The sequence below is a fragment of the Platichthys flesus genome, chromosome 8 (assembly GCF_949316205.1).
Source record: "Platichthys flesus chromosome 8, fPlaFle2.1, whole genome shotgun sequence".
In the NCBI taxonomy this organism is placed as follows: domain Eukaryota; kingdom Metazoa; phylum Chordata; class Actinopteri; order Pleuronectiformes; family Pleuronectidae; genus Platichthys; species Platichthys flesus.
Genome location: NC_084952.1, coordinates 25020780 through 25039899, shown reverse-complemented (window position 1 = coordinate 25039899; position 19120 = coordinate 25020780). Strand labels below are relative to the sequence as shown.

The 19120-nt window shown below is 41.6% G+C and overlaps 24 non-coding genes across 24 annotated transcripts; all 24 read right to left on the bottom strand.

Annotated features, from left to right (window-relative positions):
• Positions 1-361: 361 nt before the first annotated feature.
• trnay-gua (transfer RNA tyrosine (anticodon GUA)) lies at positions 362-449 on the bottom strand. The gene is given in 2 exon segments: positions 362-397; positions 413-449. It is a non-coding gene; the product is annotated as a tRNA-Tyr (tRNA).
• A 476-nt stretch (positions 450-925) lies between these two features.
• trnay-gua (transfer RNA tyrosine (anticodon GUA)) lies at positions 926-1013 on the bottom strand. Its single transcript is given in 2 exon segments — positions 926-961; positions 977-1013. It is a non-coding gene; the product is annotated as a tRNA-Tyr (tRNA).
• A 754-nt stretch (positions 1014-1767) lies between these two features.
• trnay-gua (transfer RNA tyrosine (anticodon GUA)) lies at positions 1768-1855 on the bottom strand. The gene is given in 2 exon segments: positions 1768-1803; positions 1819-1855. It is a non-coding gene; the product is annotated as a tRNA-Tyr (tRNA).
• A 2179-nt stretch (positions 1856-4034) lies between these two features.
• trnay-gua (transfer RNA tyrosine (anticodon GUA)) lies at positions 4035-4122 on the bottom strand. The gene is given in 2 exon segments: positions 4035-4070; positions 4086-4122. It is a non-coding gene; the product is annotated as a tRNA-Tyr (tRNA).
• A 478-nt stretch (positions 4123-4600) lies between these two features.
• On the bottom strand, positions 4601-4688 carry trnay-gua (transfer RNA tyrosine (anticodon GUA)). Its single transcript is given in 2 exon segments — positions 4601-4636; positions 4652-4688. It is a non-coding gene; the product is annotated as a tRNA-Tyr (tRNA).
• A 476-nt stretch (positions 4689-5164) lies between these two features.
• On the bottom strand, positions 5165-5252 carry trnay-gua (transfer RNA tyrosine (anticodon GUA)). Its single transcript is given in 2 exon segments — positions 5165-5200; positions 5216-5252. It is a non-coding gene; the product is annotated as a tRNA-Tyr (tRNA).
• A 477-nt stretch (positions 5253-5729) lies between these two features.
• Positions 5730-5817, bottom strand: trnay-gua (transfer RNA tyrosine (anticodon GUA)). The gene is given in 2 exon segments: positions 5730-5765; positions 5781-5817. It is a non-coding gene; the product is annotated as a tRNA-Tyr (tRNA).
• A 476-nt stretch (positions 5818-6293) lies between these two features.
• On the bottom strand, positions 6294-6381 carry trnay-gua (transfer RNA tyrosine (anticodon GUA)). Its single transcript is given in 2 exon segments — positions 6294-6329; positions 6345-6381. It is a non-coding gene; the product is annotated as a tRNA-Tyr (tRNA).
• Positions 6382-7134: 753 nt separating this feature from the next.
• Positions 7135-7222, bottom strand: trnay-gua (transfer RNA tyrosine (anticodon GUA)). Its single transcript is given in 2 exon segments — positions 7135-7170; positions 7186-7222. It is a non-coding gene; the product is annotated as a tRNA-Tyr (tRNA).
• Positions 7223-7975: 753 nt separating this feature from the next.
• On the bottom strand, positions 7976-8063 carry trnay-gua (transfer RNA tyrosine (anticodon GUA)). Its single transcript is given in 2 exon segments — positions 7976-8011; positions 8027-8063. It is a non-coding gene; the product is annotated as a tRNA-Tyr (tRNA).
• Positions 8064-8540: 477 nt separating this feature from the next.
• Positions 8541-8628, bottom strand: trnay-gua (transfer RNA tyrosine (anticodon GUA)). Its single transcript is given in 2 exon segments — positions 8541-8576; positions 8592-8628. It is a non-coding gene; the product is annotated as a tRNA-Tyr (tRNA).
• Positions 8629-9945: 1317 nt separating this feature from the next.
• trnay-gua (transfer RNA tyrosine (anticodon GUA)) lies at positions 9946-10033 on the bottom strand. The gene is given in 2 exon segments: positions 9946-9981; positions 9997-10033. It is a non-coding gene; the product is annotated as a tRNA-Tyr (tRNA).
• A 752-nt stretch (positions 10034-10785) lies between these two features.
• trnay-gua (transfer RNA tyrosine (anticodon GUA)) lies at positions 10786-10873 on the bottom strand. The gene is given in 2 exon segments: positions 10786-10821; positions 10837-10873. It is a non-coding gene; the product is annotated as a tRNA-Tyr (tRNA).
• Positions 10874-11637: 764 nt separating this feature from the next.
• trnay-gua (transfer RNA tyrosine (anticodon GUA)) lies at positions 11638-11725 on the bottom strand. Its single transcript is given in 2 exon segments — positions 11638-11673; positions 11689-11725. It is a non-coding gene; the product is annotated as a tRNA-Tyr (tRNA).
• A 1022-nt stretch (positions 11726-12747) lies between these two features.
• trnay-gua (transfer RNA tyrosine (anticodon GUA)) lies at positions 12748-12835 on the bottom strand. The gene is given in 2 exon segments: positions 12748-12783; positions 12799-12835. It is a non-coding gene; the product is annotated as a tRNA-Tyr (tRNA).
• Positions 12836-13589: 754 nt separating this feature from the next.
• Positions 13590-13677, bottom strand: trnay-gua (transfer RNA tyrosine (anticodon GUA)). Its single transcript is given in 2 exon segments — positions 13590-13625; positions 13641-13677. It is a non-coding gene; the product is annotated as a tRNA-Tyr (tRNA).
• Positions 13678-14153: 476 nt separating this feature from the next.
• Positions 14154-14241, bottom strand: trnay-gua (transfer RNA tyrosine (anticodon GUA)). The gene is given in 2 exon segments: positions 14154-14189; positions 14205-14241. It is a non-coding gene; the product is annotated as a tRNA-Tyr (tRNA).
• A 456-nt stretch (positions 14242-14697) lies between these two features.
• On the bottom strand, positions 14698-14785 carry trnay-gua (transfer RNA tyrosine (anticodon GUA)). Its single transcript is given in 2 exon segments — positions 14698-14733; positions 14749-14785. It is a non-coding gene; the product is annotated as a tRNA-Tyr (tRNA).
• Positions 14786-15518: 733 nt separating this feature from the next.
• Positions 15519-15606, bottom strand: trnay-gua (transfer RNA tyrosine (anticodon GUA)). The gene is given in 2 exon segments: positions 15519-15554; positions 15570-15606. It is a non-coding gene; the product is annotated as a tRNA-Tyr (tRNA).
• Positions 15607-16082: 476 nt separating this feature from the next.
• trnay-gua (transfer RNA tyrosine (anticodon GUA)) lies at positions 16083-16170 on the bottom strand. Its single transcript is given in 2 exon segments — positions 16083-16118; positions 16134-16170. It is a non-coding gene; the product is annotated as a tRNA-Tyr (tRNA).
• A 753-nt stretch (positions 16171-16923) lies between these two features.
• trnay-gua (transfer RNA tyrosine (anticodon GUA)) lies at positions 16924-17011 on the bottom strand. The gene is given in 2 exon segments: positions 16924-16959; positions 16975-17011. It is a non-coding gene; the product is annotated as a tRNA-Tyr (tRNA).
• A 476-nt stretch (positions 17012-17487) lies between these two features.
• On the bottom strand, positions 17488-17575 carry trnay-gua (transfer RNA tyrosine (anticodon GUA)). The gene is given in 2 exon segments: positions 17488-17523; positions 17539-17575. It is a non-coding gene; the product is annotated as a tRNA-Tyr (tRNA).
• A 488-nt stretch (positions 17576-18063) lies between these two features.
• On the bottom strand, positions 18064-18151 carry trnay-gua (transfer RNA tyrosine (anticodon GUA)). The gene is given in 2 exon segments: positions 18064-18099; positions 18115-18151. It is a non-coding gene; the product is annotated as a tRNA-Tyr (tRNA).
• A 764-nt stretch (positions 18152-18915) lies between these two features.
• trnay-gua (transfer RNA tyrosine (anticodon GUA)) lies at positions 18916-19003 on the bottom strand. Its single transcript is given in 2 exon segments — positions 18916-18951; positions 18967-19003. It is a non-coding gene; the product is annotated as a tRNA-Tyr (tRNA).
• Positions 19004-19120: the final 117 nt, after the last annotated feature.

The window sequence follows — 19120 nt, the reverse complement described above, 5'->3', positions numbered from 1 at the left end:
TCTCTTGAGTAGATGTTTGATCTGCTGATGATCGGATTCCAGTCATTAAGTCTCTGTTGTAAATTTCCACCTGTAAAAGACTCCTCCTTCGAGCCGGAGTTGAACCAGCGACCAAAGGATGTCAACATATGTAACCTACAGTAACCTACATTCATAAAAGTGTAGCATTCATCTGGAAAATGTCCATATCCAGTTCAGAAAATGTTGAGCTTTCTTATCAGCAGAATGCCAAGCATTTAGGACATTGACTGCCTAGCTTACTTTTTTGTTGTTGAGGTCTCTTGAGTAGATGTTTGATCTGCTGATGATCGGATTCCAGTCATTAAATCTCTGTTGTAAATTTCCACCTGTAAAAGACACCTCCTTCGAGCCGGAGTTGAACCAGCGCCCTAAGGATATCAACATATCTAACCTACAGTCCTCCGCTCTACCAACTGAGCTATCGAAGGGTCCGAATATGTTTAACAGTGAAGAACTTTTATGGAAAATGTCCATATCCTGTTCAGAAATTGTTGAGCTTTCTTGTCAGCAGTATGCCAAACATTTAAGACATTGACTGCCCCGCCTACTTTTTTGCGTTGAGGTCTCCTGACAAGAGGTGTGAACTGTTGATGATCGGTTGCAGATTTCCAGCAGTAAAAGACTACTCCTTCAAGCTAGAGTTGAACCAGCGACCTAATGATATCAACATATGTAACCTACAGTAACCTACATGTTTAAAAGTGTAGCATTAATCTGGAAAATGTCCATATCCTGGTTAGAAAATGTTGAGCTTTCTTCAGAGTCCCTATGCCAAAAATGCAGGACATTGACTGCCCCGCCTACTTTTTTGTTGTTGAGGTCTCCTGACTAGAGGTTTGATCTGCTGATGATCGGATTCCAGTCATTAAGTCTCTGTTGTAAATTTCCACCTGTAAAAGACTCCTCCTTCGAGCCGGAGTTGAACCAGCGACCTAAGGATATCAACATATCTAACCTACAGTCCTCCGCTCTACCAACTGAGCTACCGAAGGGTCCGAATATGTTTAACAGTGAAGAACTTTTATGGAAAAATGTCCATATCCTGTTCAGAAATTGTTGAGCTTTCTTGTCAGCAGTATGCCAAACATTTAAGACATTGACTGCCCCGCCTACTTTTTTGTCTTTGAGGTCTCCTGACAAGAGGTGTGAACTGTTGATGATCGGTTGCAGATTTCCAGCAGTAAAAGACTACTCCTTCAAGCTGGAGTTGAACCAGCGACCTAAGGATATCAACATATGTAACCTACAGTAACCTACATGTTTAAAAGTGTAGCATTCATCTGGAAAATGTCCATATCCTGGTTAGAAAATGTTGAGCTTTCTTCAGAGTCCCTATGCCAAAAATGCAGGACATTGACTGCCCGCCTACTTTTTTGTTGTTGAGGTCTCCTGACTAGAGGTTTGATCTGCTGATGATCGGATTCCAGTCATTAAGTCTCTGTTGTAAATTTCCACCTGTAAAAGACTCCTCCTTCGAGCCGGAGTTGAACCAGCGACCAAAGGATATCAACATATGTAACCTACAGTAACCTACATGTATAAAAGTGTAGCATTCATCTGGAAAATGTCCATATCGAGTTCAGAAAATGTTGAGCTTTCTTATCAGCAGAATGCCAAGCATTTAGGACATTGACTGCCTAGCTTACTTTTTTGTTGTTGAGGTCTCTTGAGTAGATGTTTGATCTGCTGATGATCGGATTCCAGTCATTAAGTCTCTGTTGTAAATTTCCACCTGTAAAAGATTCCTCCTTCGAGCCGGAGTTGAACCAGCGCCCTAAGGATAACAACATATGTAACCTACAGTCCTCCGCTCTACCAACTGAGCTATCGAAGGGTCCGAATATGTTTAACAGTGAAGAAATTTTATGGAAAATGTCCATATCCTGTTCAGAAATTGTTGAGCTTTCTTGTCAGCAAAATGCCAAACATTTAGGACATTGACTGCCCCGACTACTTTTTTGTCTTTGAGGTCTCCTGACAAGAGGTGTGAACTGTTGATGATCGTTTGCAGATTTCCATCAGTAAACGACTACTCCTTCAAGCTGAAAAGACTCCTCTTTTGAGCCGGAGTTGAACCAGCGACCAAAGGATATCAACATATGTAACCTACAGTTACCTACATGTTTAAAAGTGTAGCATTCATCTGGAAAATGTCCATATCCTGGTTAGAAAATGTTGAGCTTTCTACAGAGTCCCTATGCCAAAAATTCAGGATATTGACTTCCTACTACTTTTCTGTCGTTGAAGTCTCCTGGCAAGAGGTGTGATCTGCTGATGATCGGATTCCAGTCATTAAGTGTCTGTTGTAAATTTCCACCTGTGAAAGACTCCTCCTTCGAGCCGGAGTTGAACCAGCGACCTAAGGATATCAACATATGTAACCTACAGTAACCTACATGTTTAAAAGTGTAGCATTTATCTGGAAAATGTCCATATCCTGGTTAGAAAATGTTGAGCTTTCTTCAGAGTCCCTATGCCAAAAATTCAGGACATTGACTGCCCCGCCTACTTTTTTGTTGTTGAGGTCTCCTGACTAGAGGTGTGAACTGTTGATGATCGTTTGCAGATTTCCAGCAGTAAAAGACTACTCCTTGAAGATGGAGTTGAACCAGCGACCTAAGGATAACAACATATCTAACCTACAGTCCTCCGCTCTACCAACTGAGCTATTGAAGGGTCTAATCATGTTTAACCGTGTAGAATTTTTATGGAAAATGTCCATATCCTGTTCAGAAAATTTTAAGCTTTCTTCAAAATCCCTATGCCAAACATTCAGGACGTTGACTGCCCCGCCTCCTTTTTTGTCGTTGAGGTCTCCTGACAAGAGGTGTGAACTGTTGATGATCGGTTGCAGATTTCCAGCAGTAAAAGACTACTCCTTCAAGCTGGAGTTGAACCAGCGACCTAAGGATATCAACATATGTAACCTACAGTAACCTACATGTTTAAAAGTGTAGCATTCATCTGGAAAATGTCCATATCCTGGTTAGAAAATGTTGAGCTTTCTTCAGAGTCCCTATGCCAAAAATGCAGGACATTGACTGCCCCGCCTATTTTTTGTTGTTGAGGTCTCCTGACTAGAGGTTTGATCTGCTGATGATTGGATTCCAGTCATTAAGTCTCTGTTGTAAATTTCCACCTGTAAAAGACTCCTCCTTCGAGCCGGAGTTGAACCAGCGACCAAAGGATATCAACATATGTAACCTACAGTAACCTACATGTTTAAAAGTGTAGCATTCATCTGGAAAATGTCCATATCCTGGTTAGAAAATGTTGAGCTTTCTTCAGAGTCCCTATGCCAAAAATTCAGGACATTGACTGCCCCGCCTACTTTTTTGTTGTTGAGGTCTCCTGACATGAGGTTTGATCTGCTGATGATCGGATTCCAGTCATTAAGTCTCTGTTGTAAATTTCCACCTGTAAAAGACTCCTCCTTTGAGCCGGAGTTGAACCACGTCCTAAAGATATCAACATATGTAACCTACAGCCCTCCACTCTACCAACTGAGCTATCGAAGGGTCCGATCATGTTTAACAGTGTAGAATATTTCTGGAAAATCTCCATATCCTGTTCAGAAAATGTTGAGCTTTCTACAGAGTCTCTATGCCAAAAATTCAGGATATTGACTTCCTACTACTTTTCTGTCGTTGAAGTCTCCTGGCAAGAGGTTTGATCTGCTGATGATCGGATTCCAGTCATTAAGTGTCTGTTGTAAATTTCCACCTGTAAAAGACTCCTCCTTCGAGCCGGAGTTGAACCAGCGACCTAAGGATATCAACATATGTAACCTACAGTAACCTACATGTTTAAAAGTGTAGCATTCATCTGGAAAATGTCCATATCCTGGTTAGAAAATGTTGAGCTTTCTACAGAGTCCCTATGCCAAAAATTCAGGATATTGACTGCCTACTACTTTTCTGTCGTTGAAGTCTCCTGGCAAGAGGTTTGTTCTGCTGATGATCGGATTCCAGTCATTAAGTCTCTGTTGTAAATTTCCACCTGTAAAAGACTCCTCCTTCGAGCCGGAGTTGAACCAGCGCCCTAAGGATATCAACATATGTAACCTACAGTCCTCCACTCTACCAACTGAGCTATCGAAGGGTCCGATCATGTTTAACAGTGTAGAATATTTCTGGAAAATCTCCATATCCTGTTCAGAAAATTTTAAGCTTTCTTCAAAATCCCTATGCCAAACATTCAGGACGTTGACTGCCCCGCCTACTTTTTTGTCTTTGAGGTCTCATGACAAGAGGCGTGAACTGTTGATGATCGTTTGCAGATTTCCATCAGTAAACGACTACTCCTTCAAGCTGGAGTTGAACCAGCGACCTAATGATATCAACATATGTAACTTACAGTAACCTACATGTTTAAAAGTGTAGCATTCATCTGGAAAATGTCCATATCCTGGTTAGAAAATGTTGAGCTTTCTTCAGAGTCCCTATGCCAAAAATGCAGGACATTGACTGCCCCGCCTACTTTTTTGTTGTTGAGGTCTCCTGACTAGAGGTTTGATCTGCTAATGATCGGATTCCAGTCATTAAGTCTCTGTTGTAAATTTCCACCTGTAAAAGACTCCTCCTTCGAGCCGGAGTTGAACCAGCGCCCTAAGGATATCAACATATCTAACCTACAGTCCTCCGCTCTACCAACTGAGCTATCGAAGGGTCCGAATATGTTTAACAGTGAAGAACTTTTATGGAAAATGTCCATATCCTGTTCAGAAATTGTTGAGCTTTCTTGTCAGCAGTATGCCAAACATTTAAGACATTGACTGCCCCGCCTACTTTTTTGCGTTGAGGTCTCCTGACAAGAGGTGTGAACTGTTGATGATCGGTTGCAGATTTCCAGCAGTAAAAGACTACTCCTTCAAGCTGGAGTTGAACCAGCGACCTAATGATATCAACATATGTAACTTACAGTAACCTACATGTTTAAAAGTGTAGCATTCATCTGGAAAATGTCCATATCCTGGTTAGAAAATGTTGAGCTTTCTTCAGAGTCCCTATGCCAAACATGCAGGACATTGACTGCCCCGCCTACTTTTTTGTTGTTGAGGTCTCCTGACTAGAGGTTTGATCTGCTGATGATCGGATTCCAGTCATTAAGTCTCTGTTTTAAATTTCCACCTGTAAAAGACACCTCCTTCGAGCCGGAGTTGAACCAACGACCTAAGGATATCAACATATCTAACCTACAGTCCTCCCCTCTACCAACTGAGCTATCGAAGGGTCCAATCATGTTTAACAGTGTAGAATTTTTATGGAAAATGTCCATATCCTGTTCAGAAAATTTTAAGCTTTCTTCAAAATCCCTATGCCAAACATTCAGGACGTTGACTGCCCCGCCTACTTTTTTGCGTTGAGGTCTACTGACAAGAGGTGTGAACTGTTGATGATCGGTTGCAGATTTCCAGCAGTAAAAGACTACTCCTTCAAGCTGGAGTTGAACCAGTGACCTAATGGTATCAACATATGTAACCTACAGTAACCTACATGTTTAAAAGTGTAGCATTCATCTGGAAAATGTCCATATCCTGGTTAGAAAATGTTGAGCTTTCTTCAGAGTCCCTATGCCAAAAATTCAGGACATTGACTGCCCCGCCTACTTTTTTGTTGTTGAGGTCTCCTGACTAGAGGTTTGATCTGCTGATGATCGGATTCCAGTCATTAAGTCTCTGTTGTAAATTTCCACCTGTAAAAGACTCCTCCTTCGAGCCGGAGTTGAACCAGCGCCCTAAGGATATCAACATATCTAACCTACAGTCCTCCGCTCTACCAACTGAGCTATCGAAGGGTCCGAATATGTTTAACAGTGAAGAACTTTTATGGAAAATGTCCATATCCTGTTCAGAAATTGTTGAGCTTTCTTGTCAGCAGTATGCCAAACATTTAAGACATTGACTGCCCCGCCTACTTTTTTGCGTTGAGGTCTCCTGACAAGAGGTGTGAACTGTTGATGATCGGTTGCAGATTTCCAGCAGTAAAAGACTACTCCTTCAAGCTGGAGTTGAACCAGCGACCTAATGATATCAACATATGTAACTTACAGTAACCTACATGTTTAAAAGTGTAGCATTCATCTGGAAAATGTCCATATCCTGGTTAGAAAATGTTGAGCTTTCTTCAGAGTCCCTATGCCAAAAATGCAGGACATTGACTCTACCGCCTACTTTTTTGTTGTTGAGGTCTCCTGACTAGAGGTTTGATCTGCTGATGATCGGATTCCAGTCATTAAGTCTCTGTTGTAAATTTCCACCTGTAAAAGACTCCTCCTTCGAGCCGGAGTTGAACCAGCGCCCTAAGGATATCAACATATCTAACCTACAGTCCTCCGCTCTACCAACTGAGCTATCGAAGGGTCCGAATATGTTTAACAGTGAAGAACTTTTATGGAAAATGTCCATATCCTGTTCAGAAATTGTTGAGCTTTCTTGTCAGCAGTATGCCAAACATTTAAGACATTGACTGCCCCGCCTACTTTTTTGCGTTGAGGTCTCCTGACAAGAGGTGTGAACTGTTGATGATCGGTTGCAGATTTCCAGCAGTAAAAGACTACTCCTTCAAGCTGGAGTTGAACCAGCGACCTAATGATATCAACATATGTAACTTACAGTAACCTACATGTTTAAAAGTGTAGCATTCATCTGGAAAATGTCCATATCCTGGTTAGAAAATGTTGAGCTTTCTTCAGAGTCCCTATGACAAAAATGCAGGACATTGACTGCCCCGCCTACTTTTTTGTTGTTGAGGTCTCCTGACTAGAGGTTTGATCTGCTGATGATCGGATTCCAGTCATTAAGTCTCTGTTGTAAATTTCCACCTGTAAAAGACTCCTCCTTCGAGCCGGAGTTGAACCAGCGACCAAAGGATATCAACATATGTAACCTACAGTAACCTACATGTATAAAAGTGTAGCATTCATCTGGAAAATGTCCATATCCAGTTCAGAAAATGTTGAGCTTTCTTATCAGCAGAATGCCAAGCATTTAGGACATTGACTGCCTAGCTTACTTTTTTGTTGTTGAGGTCTCTTGAGTAGATGTTTGATCTGCTGATGATCGGATTCCAGTCATTAAGTCTCTGTTGTAAATTTCCACCTGTAAAAGACACCTCCTTCGAGCCGGAGTTGAACCAACGACCTAAGGATATCGACATATCTAACCTACAGTCCTCCCCTCTACCAACTGAGCTATCGAAGGGTCCAATCATGTTTAACAGTGTAGAATTTTTATGGAAAATGTCCATATCCTGTTCAGAAAATGTTAAGCTTTCTTCAAAATCCCTATGCCAAACATTCAGGACGTTGACTGCCCCGCCTACTTTTTTGCGTTGAGGTCTACTGACAAGAGGTGTGAACTGTTGATGATCGGTTGCAGATTTCCAGCAGTAAAAGACTACTCCTTCAAGCTGGAGTTGAACCAGCGACCTAATGGTATCAACATATGTAACCTACAGTAACCTACATGTTTAAAAGTGTAGCATTCATCTGGAAAATGTCCATATCCTGGTTAGAAAATGTTGAGCTTTCTTATCAGCAGAATGCCAAGCATTTAGGACATTGACTGCCTAGCTTACTTTTTTGTTGTTGAGGTCTCCTGACTAGAGGTTTGATCTGCTGATGATCGGATTCCAGTCATTAAGTCTCTGTTGTAAATTTCCACCTGTAAAAGACTCCTCCTTCGAGCCGGAGTTGAACCAGCGACCAAAGGATATCAACATATGTAACCTACAGTAACCTACATGTATAAAAGTGTAGCATTCATCTGGAAAATGTCCATATCCAGTTCAGAAAATGTTGAGCTTTCTTATCAGCAGAATGCCAAGCATTTAGGACATTGACTGCCTAGCTTACTTTTTTGTTGTTGAGGTCTCTTGAGTAGATGTTTGATCTGCTGATGATCGGATTCCAGTCATTAAGTCTCTGTTGTAAATTTCCACCTGTAAAAGACACCTCCTTCGAGCCGGAGTTGAACCAACGACCTAAGGATATCGACATATCTAACCTACAGTCCTCCCCTCTACCAACTGAGCTATCGAAGGGTAAAATCATGTTTAACAGTGTAGAATTTTTATGGAAAATGTCCATATCCTGTTCAGAAAATTTTAAGCTTTCTTCAAAATCCCTATGCCAAACATTCAGGACGTTGACTGCCCCGCCTACTTTTTTGCGTTGAGGTCTACTGACAAGAGGTGTGAACTGTTGATGATCGGTTGCAGATTTCCAGCAGTAAAAGACTACTCCTTCAAGCTGGAGTTGAACCAGCGACCTAATGGTATCAACATATGTAACCTACAGTAACCTACATGTTTAAAAGTGTAGCAGTCATCTGGAAAATGTCCATATCCTGGTTAGAAAATGTTGAGCTTTCTTCAGAGTCCCTATGCCAAAAATTCAGGACATTGACTGCCCCGCCTACTTTTTTGTTGTTGAGGTCTCCTGACTAGAGGTTTGATCTGCTGATGATCGGATTCCAGTGATTAAGTCTCTGTTGTAAATTTCCACCTGTAAAAGACTCCTCCTTCGAGCCGGAGTTGAACCAGCGCCCTAAGGATATCAACATATCTAACCTACAGTCCTCCGCTCTACCAACTGAGCTATCGAAGGGTCCGAATATGTTTAAAAGTGAAGAACTTTAATGGAAAATGTCCATATCCTGTTCAGAAATTGTTGAGCTTTCTTGTCAGCAGTATGCCAAACATTTAAGACATTGACTGCCCAGCCTACTTTTTTGTCTTTGAGGTCTCCTGACAAGAGGTGTGAACTGTTGATGATCGGTTGCAGATTTCCAGCAGTAAAAGACTCCTCCTTCAAGCTGGAGTTGAACCAGCGACCTAAGGATATCAACATATGTAACCTACAGTAACCTACATGTATAAAAGTGTAGCATTCATCTGGAAAATGTCCATATCCTGGTTAGAAAATGTTGAGCTTTCTTATCAGCAGAATGCCAAGCATTTAGGACATTGACTGCCTAGCTTACTTTTTTGTTGTTGAGGTCTCCTGACTAGAGGTTTGATCTGCTGATGATCGGATTCCAGTCATTAAGTCTCTGTTGTAAATTTCCACCTGTAAAAGACTCCTCCTTCGAGCCGGAGTTGAACCAGCGACCAAAGGATATCAACATATGTAACCTACAGTAACCTACATGTATAAAAGTGTAGCATTCATCTGGAAAATGTCCATATCCAGTTCAGAAAATGTTGAGCTGTCTTATCAGCAGAATGCCAAGCATTTAGGACATTGACTGCCTAGCTTACTTTTTTGTTGTTGAGGTCTCTTGAGTAGATGTTTGATCTGCTGATGATCGGATTCCAGTCATTAAGTCTCTGTTGTAAATTTCCACCTGTAAAAGACACCTCCTTCGAGCCGGAGTTGAACCAACGACCTAAGGATATCGACATATCTAACCTACAGTCCTCCCCTCTAACAACTGAGCTATCGAAGGGTCCAATCATGTTTAACAGTGTAGAATTTTTATGGAAAATGTCCATATCCTGTTCAGAAAATTTTAAGCTTTCTTCAAAATCCCTATGCCAAACATTCAGGACGTTGACTGCCCCGCCTACTTTTTTGCGTTGAGGTCTACTGACAAGAGGTGTGAAATGTTGATGATCGGTTGCAGATTTCCAGCAGTAAAAGACTACTCCTTCAAGCTGGAGTTGAACCAGCGACCTAATGGTATCAACATATGTAACCTACAGTAACCTACATGTTTAAAAGTGTAGCATTCATCTGGAAAATGTCCATATCCTGGTTAGAAAATGTTGAGCTTTCTTCAGAGTCCCTATGCCAAAAATTCAAGACATTAAATGCCCCGCCGACTTTTTTGTTGTGAGGTCTCCTGACTAGAGGTTTGATCTGCTGATGATCGGATTCCAGTCATTAAGTCTCTGTTGTAAATTTCCACCTGTAAAAGACTCCTCCTTCGAGCCCGAGTTGAACCAGCGCCCTAAGGATATCAACATATCTAACCTACAGTCCTCCGCTCTACCAACTGAGCTATCGAAGGGTCCGAATATGTTTAACAGTGAAGAACTTTTATGGAAAATGTCCATATCCTGTTCAGAAATTGTTGAGCTTTCTTGTCAGCAGTATGCCAAACATTTAAGACATTGACTGCCCCGCCTACTTTTTTGCGTTGAGGTCTCCTGACAAGAGGTGTGAACTGTTGATGATCGGTTGCAGATTTCCAGCAGTAAAAGACTACTCCTTCAAGCTGGAGTTGAACCAGCGACCTAATGATATCAACATATGTAACTTACAGTAACCTACATGTTTAAAAGTGTAGCATTCATCTGGAAAATGTCCATATCCTGGTTAGAAAATGTTGAGCTTTCTTATCAGCAGTATGCCAAAAATGCAGGACATTGACTGCCCCGCCTACTTTTTTGTTGTTGAGGTCTCCTGACTAGAGGTTTGATCTGCTGATGATCGGATTCCAGTCATTAAGTCTCTGTTGTAAATTTCCACCTGTAAAAGACTCCTCCTTCGAGCCGGAGTTGAACCAGCGACCAAAGGATATCAACATATGTAACCTACAGTAACCTACATGTATAAAAGTGTAGCATTCATCTGGAAAATGTCCATATCCAGTTCAGAAAATGTTGAGCTTTCTTATCAGCAGAATGCCAAGCATTTAGGACATTGACTGCCTAGCTTACTTTTTTGTTGTTGAGGTCTCTTGAGTAGATGTTTGATCTGCTGATGATCGGATTCCATTCATTAAGTCTCTGTTGTAAATTTCCACCTGTAAAAGACACCTCCTTCGAGCCGGAGTTGAACCAACGACCTAAGGATATCGACATATCTAACCTACAGTCCTCCCCTCTACCAACTGAGCTATCGAAGGGTCCAATCATGTTTAACAGTGTAGAATTTTTATGGAAAATGTCCATATCCTGTTCAGAAAATTTTAAGCTTTCTTCAAAATCCCTATGCCAAACATTCAGGACGTTGACTGCCCCGCCTACTTTTTTGCGTTGAGGTCTACTGACAAGAGATGTGAACTGTTGATGATCGGTTGCAGATTTCCAGCAGTAAAAGACTACTCCTTCAAGCTGGAGTTGAACCAGCGACCTAATGGTATCAACATATGTAACCTACAGTAACCTACATGTTTAAAAGTGTAGCATTCATCTGGAAAATGTCCATATCCTGGTTAGAAAATGTTGAGCTTTCTTCAGAGTCCCTATGCCAAAAATTCAGGACATTGACTGCCCCGCCTACTTTTTTGTTGTTGAGGTCTCCTGACTAGAGGTTTGATCTGCTGATGATCGGATTCCAGTCATTAAGTCTCTGTTGTAAATTTCCACCTGTAAAAGACTCCTCCTTCGAGCCGGAGTTGAACCAGCGCCCTAAGGATATCAACATATCTAACAAACAGTCCTCCGCTCTACCAACTGAGCTATCGAAGGGTCCGAATATGTTTAACAGTGAAGAACTTTTATGGAAAATGTCCATATCCTGTTCAGAAATTGTTGAGCTTTCTTGTCAGCAGTATGCCAAACATTTAAGACATTGACTGCCCCGCCTACTTTTTTGTCTTTGAGGTCTCCTGACAAGAGGTGTGAACTGTTGATGATCGGTTGCAGATTTCCAGCAGTAAAAGACTGCTCCTTCGAGCCGGAGTTGCACCAGCGACCTAAGGATATCGACATTTCTAACCTACAGTCCTCGGCTCTACCAACTGAGCTATCGAAGGGTCCAATCATGTTTAACAGTGTAGAATTTTTATGGAAAATGTCCATATCCTGTTCAGAAAATTTTAAGCTTTCTTCAAAATCCCTATGCCAAACATTCAGGACGTTGACTGCCCCGCCTCCTTTTTTGTCGTTGAGGTCTCCAGACAAGAGGTGTGAACTGTTGATGATCGGTTGCAGATTTCCAGCAGTAAAAGACTACTCCTTCAAGCTGGAGTTGAACCAGCGACCTAAGGATATCAACATATGTAACCTACAGTAACCTACATGTTTAAAAGTGTAGCATTCATCTGGAAAATGTCCATATCCTGGTTAGAAAATGTTGAGCTTTCTTCAGAGTCCCTATGCCAAAAATGCAGGACATTGACTGCCCCGCCTACTTTTTTGTTGTTGAGGTCTCCTGACTAGAGGTTTGATCTGCTGATGATTGGATTCCAGTCATTAAGTCTCTGTTGTAAATTTCCACCTGTAAAAGACTCCTCCTTCGAGCTGGAGTTGAACCAGCGACCAAAGGATATAAAAATATGTAACTTACAGTCCTCCGTTCTACCAAGTGAGCTATCGAAAGGTACGATCATGTTTAACAGTGTAGAATTTTTATGGAAAATGTCCATATCCTGTTCAGAAAATTTTAAGCTTTCTTCAAAATCCCTCTTGCTTTCTGTTGTCAGGAGACCTGTTGATGTCTCCTGACAAGAGGTGTGAACTGTTGATGATTGGTTGGAGCTTCCACCTGTAAAAGACTCCTCCCGCTAGCCGGAGTTGAACCAGCGACCAAAGGATATCAACATATGTAACCTACAGTAACCTACATGTATAAAAGTGTAGCATTCACCTGGAAAATGTCCATATCCAGTTCAGAAAATTTTAAGCTTTCTTCAAAATCCCTATGCCAAACATTCAGGACGTTGACTGCCCCGCCTACTTTTTGTCGTTGAGGTCTCCTGACAAGAGGTTTGATCTGCTGATGATTGGATTCCAGTCATTAAGTCTCTGTTGTAAATTTCCACCTGTAAAAGACTCCTCCTTCGAGCCCGAGTTGAACCAGCGACCTAAGGATATCAACATATCTAACCTACAGTCCTCCGCTCTACCAACTGAGCTATCAAAGGGTCCGAATATGTTTAACAGTGAAGAACTTTTATGGAAAATGTCCATATCCTGTTCAGAAATTGTTGAGCTTTCTTGTCAGCAGTATGCAAAACATTTAAGACATTGACTGCCCCGCCTACTTTTTTGTCTTTGAGGTCTCCTGACAAGAGGTGTGAACTGTTGATGATCGGTTGCAGATTTCCAGCAGTAAAAGACTACTCCTTCAAGCTGGAGTTGAACCAGCGACCTAAGGATATCAACATATGTAACCTACAGTAACCTACATGTTTAAAAGTGTAGCATTCATCTGGAAAATGTCCATATCCTGGTTAGAAAATGTTGAGCTTTCTTCAGAGTCCCTATGCCAAAAATGCAGGACATTGACTGCCCCGCCTACTTTTTTGTTGTTGAGGTCTCCTGACTAGAGGTTTGATCTGCTGATGATCGGATTCCAGTCATTAAGTCTCTGTTGTAAATTTCCACCTGTAAAAGACTCCTCCTTCGAGCCGGAGTTGAACCAGCGACCAAAGGATATCAACATATGTAACCTACAGTAACCTACATGTATAAAAGTGTAGCATTCATCTGGAAAATGTCCATATCCAGTTCAGAAAATGTTGAGCTTTCTTATCAGCAGAATGCCAAGCATTTAGGACATTGACTGCCTTGCTTACTTTTTTGTTATTAGGGTCTCTTGAGTAGATGTTTGATCTGCTGATGATCGGATTCCAGTCATTAAGTCTCTGTCGTAAATTTCCACCTGTAAAAGACACCTCCTTCGAGCCGGAGTTGAACCAGCGACCTAAGGATATCGACATATCTAACCTACAGCCCTCCCCTCTACCAACTAAGCTATCGAAGGGTCCAATCATGTTTAACAGTGTAGAATTTTTATGGAAAATGTCCATATCCTGTTCAGAAATTGTTGAGCTTTCTTGTCAGCAGTATGCCAAACATTTAAGACATTGACTGCCCCGCCTACTTTTTTGTCTTTGAGGTCTCCTGACAAGAGGTGTGAACTGTTGATGATCGGTTGCAGATTTCCAGCAGTAAAAGATTACTCCTTCGAGCCGTAGTTGAACCAGCGACCTAAGGCTATCAACATATGTAACCTACAGTAACCTCCATGTTTAAAAGTGTAGCATTCATCTGGAAAATGTCCATATCCTGGTTAGAAAATGTTGAGCTTTCTTCAGAGTCCCTATGCCAAAAATGCAGGACATTGACTGCCCGCCTACTTTTTTGTTGTTGAGGTCTCCTGACTAGAGGTTTGATCTGCTGATGATCGGATTCCAGTCATTAAGTCTCTGTTGTAAATTTCCACCTGTAAAAGACTCCTCCTTCGAGCCGGAGTTGAACCAGCGACCAAAGGATATCAAAATATCTAACCTACAGTCCTCCGTTCTACCAACTGAGCTATCGAAAGGTACGATCATGTTTAACAGTGTAGAATTTTTATGGAAAATGTCCATATCCTGTTCAGAAAATTTTAAGCTTTCTTCAAAATCCCTCTTGCTTTCTGTTGTCAGGAGACCTGTTGAGGTCTCCTGACAAGAGGTGTGAACTGTTGATGATCGGTTGGAGCTTCCACCTGTAAAAGACTCCTCCCGCTAGCCGGAGTTGAACCAGCGACCAAAGGATATTAACATATGTAACCTACAGTAACCTACATGTATAAAAGTGTAGCATTCATATGGAAAATATCCATATCCAGTTCAGAAATTGTTGAGCTTTCTTATCAGCAGTATGCCAAGCATTTAGGACATTGACTGCCTAGCTTACTTTTTTGTTGTTGAGGTCTCTTGAGTAGATGTTTGATCTGCTGATGATCGGATTCCAGTCATTAAGTCTCTGTTGTAAATTTCCACCTGTAAAATACACCTCCTTCGAGCCGGAGTTGAACCATCGACCTAAGGATATCAACATATCTAACCTACAGTCCTCCGCTCTACCAACTGAGCTATCGAAGGGTCCGAATATGTTTAACAGTGAAGAACTTTTATGGAAAATGTCCATATCCTGTTCAGAAAATTTTAAGCTTTCTTCAAAATCCCTCTTGCTTTCTGTTGTCAGGAGACCTGTTAAGGTCTCCTGACAAGAGGTGTGAACTGTTGATGATCGGTTGGAGCTTCCACCTGTAAAAGACTCCTCCCGCTAGCCGGAGTTGAACCAGCGACCAAAGGATATCAACATATGTAACCTACAGTAACCTACATGTATAAAAGTGTAGCATTCATCTGGAAAATGTCCATATCCAGTTCAGAAATTGTTGAGCTTTCTTATCAGCAGTATGCCAAGCATTTAGGACATTGACTGCCTAGCTTACTTTTTTGTTGTTGAGGTCTCTTGAGTAGATGTTTGATCTGCTGATGATCGGATTCCAGTCATTAAGTCTCTGTTGTAAATTTCCACCTGTAAAAGACTCCTCCTTCGAGCCGGAGTTGAACCAGCGACCAAAGGATATCAACATATGTAACCTACAGTAACCTACATTCATAAAAGTGTAGCATTCATCTGGAAAATGTCCATATCCAGTTCAGAAAATGTTGAGCTTTCTTATCAGCAGAATGCCAAGCATTTAGGACATTGACTGCCTAGCTTACTTTTTTGTTGTTGAGGTCTCTTGAGTAGATGTTTGATCTGCTGATGATCGGATTCCAGTCATTAAGTCTCTGTTGTAAATTTCCACCTGTAAAAGACACCTCCTTCGAGCCGGAGTTGAACCAGCGCCCTAAGGATATCAATATATCTAACCTACAGTCCTCCGCTCTACCAACTGAGCTATCGAAGGGTCCGAATATGTTTAACAGTGAAGAACTTTTATGGAAAATGTCCATATCCTGTTCAGAAATTGTTGAGCTTTCTTGTCAGCAGTATGCCAAACATTTAAGACATTGACTGCCCCGCCTACTTTTTTGCGTTGAGGTCTCCTGACAAGAGGTGTGAACTGTTGATGATCGGTTGCAGATTTCCAGCAGTAAAAGACTACTCCTTCAAGCTAGAGTTGAACCAGCGACCTAATGATATCAACATATGTAACCTACAGTAACCTACATGTTTAAAAGTGTAGCATTCATCTGGAAAATGTCCATATCCTGGTTAGAAAATGTTGAGCTTTCTTCAGAGTCCCTATGCCAAAAATGCAGGACATTGACTGCCCCGCCTACTTTTTTGTTGTTGAGGTCTCCTGACTAGAGGTTTGATCTGCTGATGATCGGATTCCAGTCATTAAGTCTCTGTTGTAAATTTCCACCTGTAAAAGACTCCTCCTTCGAGCCGGAGTTGAACCAGCGACCTAAGGATATCAACATATCTAACCTACAGTCCTCCGCTCTACCAACTGAGCTATCGAAGGGTCCGAATATGTTTAACAGTGAAGAACTTTTATGGAAAATGTCCATATCCTGTTCAGAAATTGTTGAGCTTTCTTGTCAGCAGTATGCCAAACATTTAAGACATTGACTGCCCCGCCTACTTTTTTGTCTTTGAGGTCTCCTGACAAGAGGTGTGAACTGTTGATGATCGGTTGCAGATTTCCAGCAGTAAAAGACTACTCCTTCAAGCTGGAGTTGAACCAGCGACCTAAGGATATCAACATATGTAACCTACAGTAACCTACATGTTTAAAAGTGTAGCATTCATCTGGAAAATGTCCATATCCTGGTTAGAAAATGTTGAGCTTTCTTCAGAGTCCCTATGCCAAAAATGCAGGACATTGACTGCCCGCCTACTTTTTTGTTGTTGAGGTCTCCTGACTAGAGGTTTGATCTGCTGATGATCGGATTCCAGTCATTAAGTCTCTGTTGTAAATTTCCACCTGTAAAAGACTCCTCCTTCGAGCCGGAGTTGAACCAGCGACCAAAGGATATCAACATATGTAACCTACAGTAACCTACATGTATAAAAGTGTAGCATTCATCTGGAAAATGTCCATATCCAGTTCAGAAAATGTTGAGCTTTCTTATCAGCAGAATGCCAAGCATTTAGGACATTGACTGCCTAGCTTACTTTTTTGTTGTTGAGGTCTCTTGAGTAGATGTTTGATCTGCTGATGATCGGATTCCAGTCATTAAGTCTCTGTTGTAAATTTCCACCTGTAAAAGATTCCTCCTTCGAGCCGGAGTTGAACCAGCGCCCTAAGGATATCAACATATGTAACCTACAGTCCTCCGCTCTACCAACTGAGCTATCGAAGGGTCCGAATATGTTTAACAGTGAAGAAATTTTATGGAAAATGTCCATATCCTGTTCAGAAATTGTTGAGCTTTCTTGTCAGCAGTATGCCAAACATTTAAGACATTGACTGCCCCGCCTACTTTTTTGTCTTTGAGGTCTCCTGACAAGAGGTGTGAACTGTTGATGATCGGTTGCAGATTTCCAGCAGTAAAAGACTACTCCTTCGAGCCGGAGTTGAACCAGCGACCTAAGGATATCAACATATGTAACCTACAGTAACCTCCATGTTTAAAAGTGTAGCATTCATCTGGAAAATGTCCATATCCTGGTTAGAAAATGTTGAGCTTTCTTCAGAGTCCCTATGCCAAAAATGCAGGACATTGACTGCCCGCCTACTTTTTTGTTGTTGAGGTCTCCTGACTAGAGGTTTGATCTGCTGATGATCGGATTCCAGTCATTAAGTCTATGTTGTAAATTTCCACCTGTAAAAGACTCCTCCTTCGAGCCGGAGTTGAACCAGCGCCCTAAGGATATCAACATATCTAACCTACAGTCCTCCGCTCTACCAACTGAGCTATCGAAGGGTCCGAATATGTTTAACAGTGAAGAACTTTTATGGAAAATGTCCATATCCTGTTCAGAAATTGTTGAGCTTTCTTGTCAGCAGTATGCCAAACATTTAAGACATTGACTGCCCCGCCTACTTTTTTGCGTTGAGGTCTCCTGACAAGAGGTGTGAACTGTTGATGATCGGTTGCAGATTTCCAGCAGTAAAAGACTACTCCTTCAAGCTGGAGTTGAACCAGCGACCTAAGGATATCAACACACTCTACCAACTGAGCTATCGAAGGGTCCGATCATGTTTAACAGTGTAGAATATTTCTGGAAAATCTCCATATCCTGTTCAGAAAATTTAAGCTTTCTTCAAACACCCTATGCCAAACATTCAGGACGTTGACTGCCCCGCCTACTTTTTTGTCTTTGAGGTCTCCTGACAAGAGGTGTGAACTGTTGATGATCGTTTGCAGATTTCCATCAGTAAACGACTACTCCTTCAAGCTGAAAAGACTCCTCTTTCGAGCCGGAGTTGAACCAGCGACCAAAGGATATCAATATATGTTATCTACAGTCCTCCGCTCTACCAACTGAGCTATCGAAGGGTCCGAATATGTTTAACATTGTAGAATTTTTCTTGAAAATGTCCATATCCTGTTCAGAAATTGTTGAGCCGTCTCATCAGCAGTATGCCAAACATTTAAGACATTGACTGCCCGGCCTACTTTTTTGTCGTTGAGGTGTCCTGACAAGAGTTGTGAACTGTTGATGATCGGTTGCAGATTTCCAGCAGTAAAAGACTGCTCTTTCGAGCCGGAGTTGAACCAGCGACCTAAGGATATCGACATATCTAACATACAGTCCTCCCCTCTACCAACTGAGCTATCGAAGGGTCCAATCATGTCTAACAGTGTAGAATTTTTATGGAAAATGTCCATATCCTGTTCAGAAAATTTTAAGCTTTCTTCAAAATCCCTATGCCAAACATTCAGGACGTTGACTGCCCCGCCTACTTTTTTGTCGTTGAGGTCTCCTGACAAGAGGTGTGAACTGTTGATGATCGGTTGCAGATTTCCAGCAGTAAAAGACTACTCCTTCAAGCTGGAGTTGAACCAGCGACCTAAGGATATCAACATATGTAACCTACAGTAACCTACATGTTTAAAAGTGTAGCATTCATCTGGAAAATGTCCATATCCAGTTCAGAAATTGTTGAGCTTTCTTATCAGCAGTATGCCAAGCATTTAGGACATTGACTGCCTAGCTTACTTTTTTGTTGTTGAGGTCTCTTGAGTAGATGTTTGATCTTTTGATAAACGGATTCCAGTCATTAAGTCTCTGTTGTAAATTTCCACCTGTAAAAGACTCCTCCTTCGAGCCGGAGTTGAACCAGCGCCCTAAGGATATCAACATATCTAACCTACAGTCCTCCGCTCTACCAACTGAGCTATCAAAGTCCGAATATGTTTAACAGTGAAGAACTTTTATGGAAAATGTCCATATCCTGTTCAGAAATTGTTGAGCTTTCTTGTCAGCAGTATGCCAAACATTTAAGACATTGACTGCCCCGCCTA